The sequence below is a fragment of the Cherax quadricarinatus genome, chromosome 30 (assembly GCF_038502225.1).
Source record: "Cherax quadricarinatus isolate ZL_2023a chromosome 30, ASM3850222v1, whole genome shotgun sequence".
Lineage (NCBI taxonomy): Eukaryota > Metazoa > Arthropoda > Malacostraca > Decapoda > Parastacidae > Cherax > Cherax quadricarinatus.
The window spans coordinates 10436374-10450842 of NC_091321.1; the positions used below are offsets into that span (position 1 = coordinate 10436374).

The window sequence follows — 14469 nt, forward strand, 5'->3', positions numbered from 1 at the left end:
GAGAGTGATTTCTTGTATAGATAACATTTATGTACCTGTTACTGTAACATACATGCTGGGTAAACGGTCTCTCTCTCTCCCCTCTCTCTTTTTCTCCCCCTCTCTCTTTTTCTCCCCCTCTCTCTTTTTCTCCCCCTCTCTCTTTTCCTCCCCCTCTCTCTCTTTCTGCCCCTCTCTCTCCCCCTCTCCCTCACACATTTTAACCAAGGATGAGGGAACACGAGTTAATAACTCATAAAAGAACAAATGTAAAGAGATTTTAAAAGGTAAGATATTTTCCTCCCATTTACAAATTACTCCCCCTCCATAAATTTTAACGCCCCCTCCCCCTCTACAAATTAATCCCCAGTTTCTCTAAGAAATTACTACATATATTTATAACATCGCAAAAACTTGCATTATTCATATTAAAAACATTTAAAATATAAAAAAATAATTAACTCATTTCAATACAAATCTCCTAATTATAATATACATAAACACTCATCCTCATTAGTAATAAAAAAATCCGCTTTGAAACAGGAATTAATTAGTAAAAAAAAAAGTGAAAATATATTCTCAATTAAATATCAGAGAAACAATTCAACAAATCTAAACACAAAACTACCGCCACAGCACAAAATAACAGGAATAAAACTATTAAAAAATAGGCAGGGAAAATACTACAAATCAGAGACAAAAATAAATAACAGTGATACCTGCGTTATAACACAATAACAGGAATAAAAGACTAATTAGTTAAATATCCTACACCTAACAGTTAATTATCCTCTACCTGACATGGCTAATTATCCTCTGCTTGACATGGTTAATCATCCTCTACCTGGCATGGTTATCCTCTACCTGACATGGTTAATTATTGTCTACTTGACATGGTTAATTATCCTCTACCTGACATAGTTAATTCTCTCCCCTGACAAATATCCTCTCGTCGTAGATAACTGTCATCCATCATAACTTGGATTTGCCTCGCATGGGCCAGTAGGCCTTATGCAGTGTTCCTTCTTATATTCTTACATGAGGGACACATCTAGTGTAACTTCTATTATTATTATTATTATTATTATTATTAGTAGTAGTAGTAGTAGTAGTAGTAGTAACAGACCCCTGGCTGTCTCTAAGACGGTGCTGGACAGGCACCTAAAGTCTGTACCTGATCATCCGGGCTGTGGCTCGTACATTGGTTTATGTGCAGCCAACAGTAAGAGACTGGTTGATCAGGCCCTGATCCACCGGGAGGCCTGGTCAAACACCGAGCCGCGGGGGCGTTGACCCCCGAAACCCTCTCTAGGTACACTCCAGGTAACAGTAACAGTCGTAATCAAAAGTAGCAACAGTAGTACTAGTAGTAGTCATAATAGTAACAATAGTAATAAGTAACTAGAAATATAAAGAGTAGTAATAGTCATAACAGTATCAATAATGGTAAAAACAGAAGTAACAAGAAGTAGCAGTACTAACAGCAGTACTAGCAATAATGGAAGTCACTAGTAGGAGCAGTAATACTTATGGTAGTATCAATAACACAAGTATTAGAACATACGTAATATTAACTCACGTATAATATCCTGACAGCGTCTGCAACTCAGCAATACTGAAAATAAATACAGAAAGAATTAATTATAATAAAACTACAATTATAAGACATTTACATAAGTGCAGTTACAAGGAAATTTTACTGACAACGTTTTGCCCACGCAGGTGCTGTATCAAACCACTGATAAAACGTTCAATCCATCAGATGACATTGTGAATTACTATGGGCCACCAATGTTATTCACCCTACTGGTATACCATTGCGAAATATGCTTCTGGAGGTCTCTGGATGTTTGGTCACAGTCAGTATTGAGTTTAGCTACTCGCCAAAGTTTGGTGATAACTTGTATCTTAAAATGTACAATAAATATTAAGCGAGCTTTGCAACAGACCGCAGGTACTACACAGGATAGTGTAGAGCCCTGCAGAAACTGTGTTATATTGAAGAAGTTTCAGTCTGGTAATATCATTGATGAAAGTAGAGCTCTTCTGCAATGAAGCTTTTTGAAGATGTCACAGCTGTTGAAGTATCTCAGCTTAGAGTGGCGGACTTCACTGCCCTATGTGAAAAAAAACATCTTTTGTGACAGAATATGCTAGGAGAACGTAACTAACTACTGTTCCCACTAAGTTAGAGAATGAGTTTAGACAAGAGTTGAGGGATGGGAGTTGAAGACGAACAGCAGGATGCAGGGAAGGAGACAATGGCAGCAGAATAGGATGACTCCCTAAATCCTATCATATCCATCCTCCCTCTCTGGCCTGCTCACTACCCCTCTCTCCCTACCTAAGGAGCTATTTTTCACCTTTTCCTCCCTCCCTCGCTGCCTGTCCTGCCTCATCTTCCATCTTCCTCCAAGCTTTGAGAGTGCCATTCCACTCCCAATAAGCATTGTGAAAAACAAAATTTGCTACATCAGCAGTGTGCGGGGACAAGAGCTGCATTTCCCCATTATACTCCTTCATACACGAAGGCTTTCACAGAAATAATGAAATCTACAGCTCTGAGCTGGGAGACTTCGGCAGAGTCGTGAGGATATATCGTCAAGCATTAAATTTATAGGAAAGAGCTAAACCCGTGGGATGAATGAGATACTACCAGCTTCAAGCCAAGGGGAGGGACGATAGCTCTAATTCCTTGCATCAAAGAGCCCCTTACCGGTACATCAAGGGGAGGATATTAAGCGTTTCACTGTGTTCAGGAGCTGAGAGAGTCCAACATATCCAGCACAACTAAAGTTACTATGTAGTACATGGACAGTACCATCCTCACATTTATCGATCACACACACAAAGTCGAATTTATGAGGATACAAAAATATTATATGAATAAGAAACCATATATATATATATATATATATATATATATATATATATATATATATATATATATGTGTGTGTGTGTGTGTGTGTGTGTGTGTGTGTGTGTGTGTGAATGTTTGGCCAACGTATTTTGTCTTTAAATAAAACATACTTGAAATATAGGGGGTGGTAGGAGAAAATTCTCAAACAGCTTCAGGGAGAACCTTGAGTTTTCCCTGAAGCAAGTTTATTCTTTTCTCTGAGGATGAGGGTCCCCAGAACAGTTCTAGACGTGGTACCTCCCTGATATATATATATATATATATATATATATATATATATATATATATATATATATATATATATATATATATAATTATATATTATATATATACATACATATAGTGTGCACGCGCGCGCGCGTGCAATAAGATCACAGTAAAAACGTATTATCACAATATGCAGAACAACCACTGTGAAAAACAGCAGAATTCCAGGCGCTTTCGTCATTATCATTATCAGTTCCTTGATAATGTGAGAAGTCACGAGAGCAATTGGAATTCTACTATCTTTTCACAGTGGTTAACACACACACACACACACACACACACACACACACACACACACACACACAAAGGTATGATAAAGCTCATGGAGCAGGGAGTGTACCTAGTAGCGACCAGTGAAGAGGCAGGGACATGAGCTATGAATCGACCCTTGCAACCAAAATTAGACGAGTACACACACACAAAACCAACCTTTACGTCTGGTGCTTGCCTGCTCAACCAAGCTTATATATATGCATGCAGTACAATTTATATTTTCGTGGGGGAGGGGGAAAAGGGGGGGAAGAGGCAGGTGTAAACATTAGGATTAGGGTCAGCAGATTTACACATATGGTGCATAATTTACATATATTTCCTAGGTCATATTTCAGACAATAACAAACACAAACTTTAATAACTGTTATTTATAGAAGAAGGAATAGTCACACACATTTTCTAGATGGCGTTTGAAACACCGACAACACAGACACGAAATAATTGTAATCTAGATTATAGCTAGTAACACAATTACTATATATAATGATGAATGGCAATGCCCGTAGAATTATATATATCCTGGCATGACACTATATACACAACGTGGAGGAATAAAACACACACACACACACACACACAATATATATATATATATATATATATATATATATATATATATATATCAGATAATATATGAAATAAAGTTATACTGAATAGATACCTTACTAGATTTTTGTGACTTTTAATATATACATAGTATGACGGACACATGCCTATAAAGTGTGCACATGTATAGTATATACATGCAGAGTATAATGAACAGACATGTATAGTATGACGCATGAGCAGAGAATGAAGCACAGACATAGCAAGACGTACTCAATACACGAGTGTAACTATATAGTTGTGGGGGACGGAATGTAAACATATAATTTACACAGGTAAATACAATCTGGAGGTCGAACCTCACACTGACAAACAACAGTTTCCAGCCAGACATTATTCAGAAAGACGATGCAAGGACATGTGTGTGAGAAGCTCCATCCTCTCTTTCGCTCTCTCCCCCTCCCTCCCTCCCCTCTCTCTCTCTCTCTCTCTCTCTCTCTCTCTCTCTCTCTCTCTCTCTCTCTCTCTCTCTCTCATTATTCTCAATCTTTGTTTTAGCTTATAAAAGTGCCTGGAGCTTTGAGTGGGTGTAGGAAGGGGGAAGGAGCGTTGAGTAAACAGGAGAGGAGCAGCCTTTAACTAATGTGTCTCGCTGCTCGGCATTACTGGAAAGGTGTGTGGGAGGAATTGGAGAAGAGAAGGCAGGGGGGGGAGGGGAAAGGTTGGTGGGGAGAGATTGTGTAGGGGTGGGGGTGAAGGGCTTTCTTGTCACATAACTGCCTCTCTCCTTGTTTGTTATGACTGTTGCTAATTGTCCAGTTGAACCGGCTGCCTCTCATTCACTCTCTCTCTCTCTCTTGCTTTTCCATTATCCTTCCCCCTAGTTCCCACTGCCTTCCTTCCCATGTTACCCATTTCCTTGTTTCTCTTACTATTTCGCCTCTCCTCATCAAGTTTCTTACATCAGTGCTGCCGTCTCTTCCCCCGCCTCTCTCCCCCTCCTATATTCCTTTATTTTATCTCACTGTCTCTCCCCTCTTACTACACCTCCCTTCTCCCTCCTTCCCCGCATTACCTCTATCGCCCACCCTTAACACACTTCCCTTTACCATTTCCCTATATCTACATTAGGAACCCCTGTGGGTTCCTAATGTATACTCCCCCGTTTTTTTTTGCATGTTCCCTGTGGGTTCATTATGCATAGTCCTCTGTGGCTCTTAATGCATGCTTCCCTATGGTTACCTATGTTCCCCTGTGGGTCTTAATGCATCTTTCCCTGTGGCTTTCCGATCCATGTTCCAATGTAGGTTACTAATTGCTTCTCTTCCTCTGTGTCCCTAAACGTATTCCTTTCCTGTGGGTTCTCAAAGCGTCTTCCCTGTGGGTTATTAATGCATATTCTCCCTTCCCTGGGCCGTCACTACATATCAGGACCGAGTCTTCACCTTCTGCCGTAGTGCAACACAATTCAGGTACATTATAAGAGTCTCGAGTCTAAAAACATGGAATTAGATGCAGAGATGCAGTAGTGGTACTGATCAGCAGGACTGCTTATTAATCTGTAAATATAGTTGAGCCACAGGAACCTTAGGACAAACGCTATACATAGTTTCAAGGGTAGGTATGAATGATTCCCTGAGGGAAGAAATAAGTGAAACAAGCAAGTTGAGAGGCGGGGTCAGGAGCTATGAAACGATTCAACCAGCACAACTAAGCGAGTACAACTAGGTGACTACAGTGTACACACCTCAGTTTTACATTTCTGGTTTTATTCCATTGATCCAAGAGGTGCCTGTCTCCGTTAAAAACACTTTAAACTGTAGATATTCGTACTGTTACAAAAAAAAAAAAGTATTGTGTATCATGAACATGTTCCAAATACAAAGATAAAAACCACTACAACTGATCACAAAATTACAAAGAACTCATTGCCAAAATAGAAAAGGTGCCCTCGAAATCAGCCACAGGTATCACAATAAAACAGTCCACTAACCATCCTTCATATTCTCTGGCATTAAGAAGCAAGAGCAAAAAATACGGTGAGAGACTCAGCTCTCCGAAAATATAAAAATCGCCGGTGCTTTAAAGCACCATTCCTGGAAAGTGTTTGCAAGTGTTGCACCGGTAACATGATAAATCAACCTTCGAAACTTGGGTGGATGTTTCCATAGAGCTGATGTTGATGTTAAGGTTTACGGCGGTGTTACTTTATTTTCCAGTAATATTTCTCACAAGTACATCACCTTTATTATTGTTTAATATTTCTTGAAACAGAGAAGGCGAATAAGGAAGAGTTTTAGATAAAACTAATATATATAACTATTTCTTTCTTAAGATAAACCACGACAGAGACAGGTTTACCAGAGGTGGATATCTTCCTCAATCTCACAACCATTAGCGAATGTTTCTTGTTGTTTTGCTAGTTGTACTTTTGTGTTTATTTAGCGTTAGATCACCGAAATTACTACCCCCAGGTCCCTCGCATTTCCCTTCGACTCTCTAGAGTGGTTTGAGTGTATTTTGTACTCCGCCTGACCCTGGAGAGGCAGAGTGCCAGAAGTGAGGAGCCATGGAGAGCCGTCTATACTGTCCTAACAGCTGTGTTAGATACCCTTTGTGCCCGTCACCTGAAGACAGAATAACACAAACCCACTAAGTGCATGATGTCCCAAGACACTGAGGGTGCCATTAATGCCTGGCACCTGCAGACACAATGGATGACACCAGTGAGTACCTGGCACCTGGAGACACACAGTGGGTGCCACCAGTGAGTGCCTGGCACCTGGAGACACACAGTGGGTGCCACCAGTGAGTGCCTGGCACCTGGAGACACACAGTAGGTGCCACCAGTGAGTGCCTGGCACCTGGAGACACACAGTAGGTGCCACCAGTGAGTGGGCGGACTTAATTTCGCCCACCGCCACATAAAGCTCTTCTTAATTAATTAATATTCATAGAAGTTGGAAATTGGAAATGTCTTTGTTGAATTATTTAGATGTTGGCCAGGCTAGGTGGAGGCTTAACTTAGTTGTCTGGTGTTACTAGAAACACCTAGAGAGCTTTCTCACATCTCTCTCACACCTACTGTTCTCTTGCACACCTAGGCGTTCTCTCTCTTACACCCAGGCGTTCTCTTGCACACCTAGGCGCTCTCTCTCACACCTAAGCGTTCTCTCGCACACCTAGTGATACTTAAAGCATTTAAGTGCATTATGACAAAGCAATAACATGTAGAACTTTGGCACCTATCTGCACCCTGACAGAGTACTCCATTATCACCATGAACTATTACACCTAGAACTGACTCCAGAAAATACATAGGCTAGCACAAGAACAAGAACTGTATTGAAGTTCTTGTTAATATACTCTAAAACATTCAAGTTATTCTACAACAGACTTGCTATTATTATTATTGCTATTATTATGAAAGAGAATTGGAGTGGAAGTGTAAGAATAACCGAGTGTACACTGAGGCCCTCTTGTTGTCTCTCGCCTTTGTTTACATTGTAATCTTGTGTGTTATAACGGCTGTCTTCAAGATCGACCACTCAAAGGTCTTAGCAGAGACAGAAACTTCTAATTAGGTGGAAGAGAAAAGATGCAATAAACACTGGAGATTAGTAACACGTACGGTTAATCAATGAGATAAATATTAGAGGGAGTGAAAGAGGGAGAAAAGGGAGAAGGAGCAGGGGGAGGAGGAGGGATAGGAGGAAAAGGAGGAGATCCGAACAAGTAAGGGAACGACAATCAAAAAGAACAGTGGGTAACCACAGAATATGTGGATCACCCGAAGACTCGAACCTCTGTAAACCCAAGGAAACAATGACATTCAGAATAAATTACAAAAAGTATTTCCTTTTAGGTCAATTTAAGCAAGGTTGCCGCTGTGTCAGCTCAACTACCAAGTTAAAACATTCACGTATTAAGTAGTCGTAAAAGTATCACTCTTCTTTTTGTTTTTAGTGGAAAGGTAGGGAATGAAATCTTGAAGGAAAACACTCTTCCAACGGACGAAGAATCGAGCCCCCAGTCTATCTGCGCCAACTCACACGGGTTGATCGCTTCATCAAATACACGTCCCAAAACAAAGATAAACAGCGTCAAGACAAGTGTAAGAAAACCGTATAAAAATGTCAACCCTTCAAATATATGATTATTATTAATTATTATTATACGCGAATCCTCTATTAACGTAAAGACAAAAAGTTGAATAATTATTATATTTAGGAGGGGAGCGCTAAACCGAAAAGGTTATACAGTGCCAGGGAAATGGGAGGCATTCAGGTTCGATCCAAGGAAGAGACTAGCAGGTTCTATTCCTTGGATCAAAAGTGTCTCAAGTTTCAAGGAACCTTCCTTGAGAGAACGGTAGGATAAGTGTGAGTGAAGATACTTGTATGTTATTGCTGATAGTGACAGTTATAGTGATCAAACACTGTTGTTGAGAGTGACAGCTGTAGCGATCAAACACTGTTGTTGAGAGTGACAGCTGTAGCGATCAAACACTCAACTCTCTTCCTGCCCCCTCCTCCTCCTCCACCTATCTCTACCGCATACTCTCACACTGCTTGTCCCTAATACACACACCACCTTACTGCTTCCTACTCAATCACCCTGCGTGTTCACTCCCTTCTGTTCAATCCTACATCTCTTCCTTCACTTACCCCCGCCTCTACAGCAATTTCTTCATTTTACCCTGTCTCACTTCCTAGCATTTCTCCTGCCAAGACTATTTTGTCCATCGCTTTTAATTACCAACCTTCCCTTCTTTCCTCTTAGCTCCACACTCCTACTCCTCTTGGTTCTAGTTTCTTTAAATAATAATAATATAAAAAAGATCATAACAGGTCTCTTGACAAGACCAAGTTATGTCTCCATAAGGAACATTAAAGAGTGAAAACAGTGCCGCGTTATTATACCATTAAGAAGTCATTTTATCTCTGCTGCAATCTTGTACGTGTTACAGCAAGCACTTACTAGCGCCTCAGCTTCATACTGCCAACCCTTCATCTACGCGTATATATATATATATATATATATATATATATATATATATATATATATATATATATATATATATATATATATATATATGCATACAAAATAACCACAGCAAAGAAATAGTGAAATTCCAAGCATTTTAGTGATTTTTCAAGGGAGAAATCACGAAAACGCTTAGAATTTCACTTTTTTTTTCACTGTGGTTATTTTGCATGTTGTGATATCACCTGTTTACTTTGAACTTACTACACACACGCACACATGCATATATATATAGTGTGTGTATGTGTGTGTGTGTGTGTGTGTGTGTGTGTGTGTGTGTGTGTGTGTGTGTGTGTGTGTGTGTGTGTGTGTGTGTGTGTGTGTGTGTGTGTAATACACTCCTCTGTGTACACATACTGCAGCTATCAACAGCAGTGAATCATTTATCAATGTAAATACACTCCTCAGAATTCACACAATGTGCTTAAAGTGTCACTTTGAAGATTTATAGAAAATATAACCATATAAGAAATATGAAAGCTTCCACGGTATCCACCATAATATAAAAATTAAAACTGGCTAATTTCGCATCTGCAATTTTTTTTTTAAATATCCTGAAATAATCTTTAAACCTAAAAGAAACTTTGGTAAATGGACACAGATGCAACAAATGTGACAATGTTATTGTGGCGAAACGTTGTCAATGTCACATTAGTTGCATCTGTGTTCATTTACCTAACATTTTGTCTGTGATGCTACCATTATTACTGAAAGAAACTCTCAAGACACACGCAGCTATGGAAAAAAAATCACATTCCCAAACAATAGTCTCATCACATTTTCTTTTTGTTAGAGGAAACAAAACATCAACAGCAACAACAAAAACAATCAGGAAGTGTCTTGAGTAAATACAAGTGCAGGAGATCAGATCTCATGCAGCAGCTCCCCATCAGAGCTGGAAGCAATTAGTAGAAGGTAGCATTAGCGTCACACAATGACCAACGCTGAGCACATAAGACACAGGATTGACTCGTCTCCTGCCCTCCCTCCTTTCTGCCCTCCCTTCATCACTGATTACCTCTTACCCTAGTTCCAATCTTTATTATTATTATTTACTAAATCATCACTAACTACTCTTGTCCTGCCCCACTGCGCTCCTCCACATGCGCACATGCAGATGCAGGCACGCACTCTCACACTCTCTCTCTCTCACACACACACACACACACACACACACACACACACACACACACACTTCTATCGACATGAGAATTTGACTACTGATATCAACATGTGCCTTTGACAACTCGTAACTAACACACTCCACCCATCACTCAGCTCAAGACTGTATAAGAACGAATGAGCTACAACTCGCAACACTACAACCACGGACGAGTTGTAACAGTGCTACATGCATGAACGAGTTACAACGCACATTACTACGAGTACGAATGAGATCAAACGCACGGAGCTACAAGCATAAATTAATTAAAACGCACAACTAGCAACACGAACAAGACGCAACGCACGACTCTACAAATACTAACACGCTACTAAGAGCTTCAAGTCAAAAGCCTTGATAAAGCTTGTTCCAAGCCTACAATAAAAAGCTTATCTTATTTTTCGTTTCTCATTAAACGAAAAACAAGTAGATGTTTACCAGCGTAGGGAAGAGGAGGAAAAACACGCACGCGCAGCTACCTTTAAGAGACACACGAACGACTCTCGAGTCCATTGTCAAAACAAAACTGACAATACATGATTCGTTTCATGGATCCCTAAGATGATGTTTTGAAACGAGATTCACACGGACGAGTCATCCCTCGAGGCCATGAAGCTCTTCTTGAGGGAAGATTCATATGGACGAGTCATCCCTCGAGGCCATGAAACTCTTTTTGAGAGAAGATTCACATGGACGAATCATCCCTCGAGGCCATGAAACTCTTCGTGAGAGAAGATACACATGGACGAATCATCCCTCGAGGTCATGAAACTCTTCGTGAGAGAAGATACACATGGACGAATCATCCCTCGAGGTCATGAAGCTCTTCTTGAGAGAAGATTCCCACGGACGAGTCATCTCACACAAATATTAGGATTGTTTATTAAGAAAGGATTCATAGAGAAGTCCTTCTTGAGGTCAAAAGATGATTTTTTCGAGACAAAGATTCACTAAAACGAGACAACATTCTCAGTGCAAAAAAAGACACACATGACCTTTTAACGAATACCTGCGTACAGGAGCACCTACTGGGTACTGAGCGCCTGAGTACAGGAGCACCTACTGGGTACTGAGCACCTGAGTACAGGAGCACCTACTGGGTACTGAGCACAGGAACACTTACTGGGTACTGAGCATTTGAGCACATACCGGAAGAGAGGTATGTGCTCAAGGTAGATAAGATGGAAAGGATGTGGGCAAGATGGAAGAGGTGATAGGGAGGATATAAAAAAAAGTAGGATGGAAGGGAAGTAGGGGAACATGGAAGAAGGGTAGGAAGGATGGAAGAAGGGTAGGAAATATGGAAGAAGGGTAGGAAATATGGAAGAAGGGTAGGAAATATGGAAGAAGGGTAGGAAGGATGGAAGAAGGGTAGGAAGGATGGAAGAAGGGTAGGAAGGATGGAAGAAGGGTAGGAAGGATGGAAACTGGGGTAGACAGGACGAAGTACCAAGAACAATCACCAGACACACTCCCATTTCCTCCTCAAAGAGAAGAAGGAATGATAAGACACGGGAGGAAGATGACATGTCACACTAGACATGAAGGGTTATGAGGGACAAGATATGAAAGGCCATGCGGGGGGGATAGGACATTTAAGGACATGAGGGAGAAATGACAGGACGAAGCCATGAGTAATGAGAGAGAAAAGGTAATGCGAAGAGAGACCATAACAAATGGAGAGATGGATACAAAGAGGAATCAAGATGACTGACATAACCCACGAGGACGGGAAAGGGTGTTCTTGATCCAAGGAACTAGACCCATCTTCCCCTTCCTTAGATCGAATATAAGAACCTTCAATTACCCCAAGTGTTGTATGACACAAACAGGTTCAAACGCTTCCCTTTAATAATAATAATGGTAATTATCACACTCATGGGAGAACACTTAACGCGTAGGGGTCATACAGCGTCTGCAGAATATGCGCCGGGTCACCATCTGCAGAAGACCCGGGCACGAAGTACCGGCAAATCCCTAATGAATGAATGCAGAATATGAGGCATTAAGATTCGATCCAAGAGGGTAGACCTACTTCACTGAATCAAAAGCTTTCCACCGGTACCAAACACCTTTATTTAAAGTGATGCAAGAGCAAGCAAGAGGATAATGACCACAGTAGAGAAACCAGCATGTAAAACACAGACACGGCAATACACACACACACGGCAAGATACACACACACGGCAAGATACACACACACACACACGGCAAGACACGCACACGGCAAGACACACACACACGGCAAGACACGGCAAGACACGCGCACACGGCAAGACACGCACACACGGCAAGACACACACACGGAAAGACACACACACACACACACGGCAAGACATACACACACGGCAAGATACACACACACGGCAAAATACACACACACGGCAAGACACGCACAGACGGCAAGACACGCACACGGCAAGACACACACACACACGGCAAGACACACACACACACACACACACACACGGCAAGACACACACACACACGGCAAGACACACACACACACACGGCAAGACACACACACACACACGGCAAGACACACAAACACGGCAAGACACGCACACACGGCAAGACACGCACACACGGCAAGACACGCGAGAGGACACGAGGAAGCAGTGAGGCGCCACTTTGGGAAGGGTGGAAAATAGAGAATCACAGAGTGAACATGAACTGTGCCACACCATGTATTATGGTAGTGAACATGAACTGTGCCACACCATGTATTATGGTAGTGAACATGAACTGTGCCACACCATGTATTATGGTAGTGAACATGAACTGTGCCACACCATGTATTATGGTAGTGAACATGAACTGTGCCACACCATGTATTATGGTAGTGAACATGAACTGTGCCACACCATGTATTATGGTAGTGAACATGAACTGTGCCACACCATGTATTATGGTAGTGAACATGAACTGTGCCACACCATGTATTATGGTAGTGAACATGAACTGTGTCACACCATGTATTATGGTAGTGAACATGAACTGTGCCACACCATGTATTATGGTAGTCAACATGAACTGTGCCACACCATGTATTATGGTAGTGAACATGAACTGTGCCACACCATGTATTATGGTAGTGAACATGAACTGTGCCACACCATGTATTATGGTAGTGAACATGAACTGTGCCACACCATGTATTATGGTAATGAACATGAACTGTGCCACACCATGTATTATGGTAATGAACATGAACTGTGCCACACCATGTATTATGGTAGTCAACATGAACTGTGCCACACCATGTATTATGGTAGTCAACATGAACTGTGCCACACCATGTATTATGGTAATGAACATGAACTGTGCCACACCATGTATTATGGTAGTCAACATGAACTGTGCCACACCATGTATTATGGTAGTCAACATGAACTCTGCCACACCATGTATTATGGTAGTTAACATGAACTGTGCCACACCATGTATTATGGTAGTGAACATGAACTGTGCCACACCATGTATTATGGTAGTCAACATGAACTGTGCCACACCATGTATTATGGTAGTCAACATGAACTGTGCCACACCATGTATTATGGTAGTCAACATGAACTGTGCCACACCATGTATAATGGTAGTCAACATGAACTGTGCCACACCATGTATTATGGTAGTCAACATGAACTGTGCCACACCATGTATTATGGTAGTCAACATGAACTGTGCCACACCATGTATTATGGTAATGAACATGAACTGTGCCACACCATGTATTATGGTAGTGAACATGAACTGTGTCACACCATGTATTATGGTAGTGAACATGAACTGTGCCACACCATGTATTATGGTAGTGAACATGAACTGTGCCACACCATGTATTATTGTAGTGAACATGAACTGTGCCACACCATGTATTATGGTAGTCAACATGAACTGTGCCACACCATGTATTATGGTAGTCAACATGAACTGTGCCACACCATGTATTATGGTAGTCAACATGAACTGTGCCACACCATGTATCATGGTAGTCAACATGAACTGTGCCACACCATGTATCATGGTAGTCAACATGAACTGTGCCACACCATGTATTATGGTAGTCAACATGAACTGTGCCACACCATGTATTATGGTAGTCAACATGAACTGTGCCACACCATGTATTATGGTAGTCAACATGAACAGTGCCACACCATGTATTATGGTAGTCAACATGAACTGTGCCACACCATGTATTATGGTAGTCAACATGAACTGTGCCACACCATGTATTATGGTAGTCAACATGAACTGTGCCACACCATGTAT

General features: G+C 41.2%; 1 long non-coding RNA gene across 1 annotated transcript in view; it reads right to left on the bottom strand.

The window, feature by feature from the left end:
• Positions 1–1109: 1109 nt before the first annotated feature.
• The window catches only part of LOC138853420 (uncharacterized), a 604878-nt gene continuing 591518 nt past the window's right edge, over positions 1110–14469 (bottom strand). Inside the window, exon 3 of the long non-coding RNA XR_011392607.1 lies at positions 1110–1594. This is a non-coding gene — a long non-coding RNA (uncharacterized lncRNA). The remainder of the gene's footprint in view (positions 1595–14469) is intronic.